Raw genomic sequence first — 1,060 nt, 5'->3', positions numbered from 1 at the left:
CAGAGAGGAAGAAGATGGAGTTTTGAAATTTTCCTTCCTTTCCTTTTCTTTCCTTTGTTTTTCTTTCTTCCTTTTTCCTTCCTTCCTTTATATATTATTTTCTTTTCCTTTTCCTTCCTTCTAATTTTCCTTTCTTTTTCCCTCCAAACAAACACATATAAACAAATATATATATTTACATATATATATTACTTACTTTTAATAAATATCTCCAAAATATTATTAACTTTGGCTTAAAAGCCTCCGAGCCCAAATCCAAAATTCACCAAAAATACATAAATGGTACTTTAAAATTACGGGTCTTACAAATACCGTATCATATGCTTGATATCATAAACTTTGTTTCCAAAATAAAACTTTAAAACATTCAAAAAATCTTCCAATCTGTTGGGTAAATTACGTGAGTCAAAATCTTCACCAAATACCCGAAATCGTAAGAACTATGGAATGTCACCCAAACAACTGCTTCATTTAACAGTAATCCAGACCTCAACAACATTTCACCAAAATAGAATGAATTGACGCCGTGAAAAACATTACGTTCAAAATCAATCCCTTGACGGCGCAGCAGATTAATAGAATTTGAATTGTGAAGATCACGTTCAATATCAAAGTCACAGAAATTGAATTCCCATATGTAACGATTATTGGTACCGAAATGAGGTAGGTTACCTTTATGGTCTGATAAAGTGAGACCAACCTGGATAAGTTTCAAAGAATCAACGTTAGCCTTCAGATATTTGTAGTGATCGGCGGGTTCAAGTTTACGGTGGCGGCGGTGTGATTTGGTGTTGTACATATTGGGTGAATCGACAACGCCAGGAAACTCCGTATCCATTGAGACGAAAGGATAGTCACGAACAATTTGATGAATCAGATTAAATTCATACTCTACGTTGTATGCCCAAACTTCCCTTATCACAATTGGGTTTGGATCATGTTCTTCCATATTCGGTTTACACATTATGAAAATCTTGATCGCAAGATGATTGAGAAAGAGAGAAAAAATTGTTTGATGAGATGAGGAAAGGTTATGATCTAGGATAAGTTTGAATTTATA

The 1,060-nt window shown here is 33.8% G+C and overlaps 1 pseudogene; it reads right to left on the bottom strand.

Annotated features, from left to right (window-relative positions):
* Positions 1 to 302: 302 nt before the first annotated feature.
* On the bottom strand, positions 303 to 1,003 carry LOC140919209 (probable CCR4-associated factor 1 homolog 11; annotated as a pseudogene).
* Between the last annotated feature and the right edge of the window lie 57 nt (positions 1,004 to 1,060).

This window comes from Cicer arietinum, unplaced genomic scaffold (genome assembly GCF_000331145.2).
Source record: "Cicer arietinum cultivar CDC Frontier isolate Library 1 unplaced genomic scaffold, Cicar.CDCFrontier_v2.0 Ca_scaffold_6235_v2.0, whole genome shotgun sequence".
Classification (NCBI taxonomy): Eukaryota; Viridiplantae; Streptophyta; class Magnoliopsida; order Fabales; family Fabaceae; genus Cicer; species Cicer arietinum.
The sequence above is the reverse complement of the archived record's forward strand: the minus strand, read 5'-3'. Positions and strand labels throughout refer to the sequence as shown.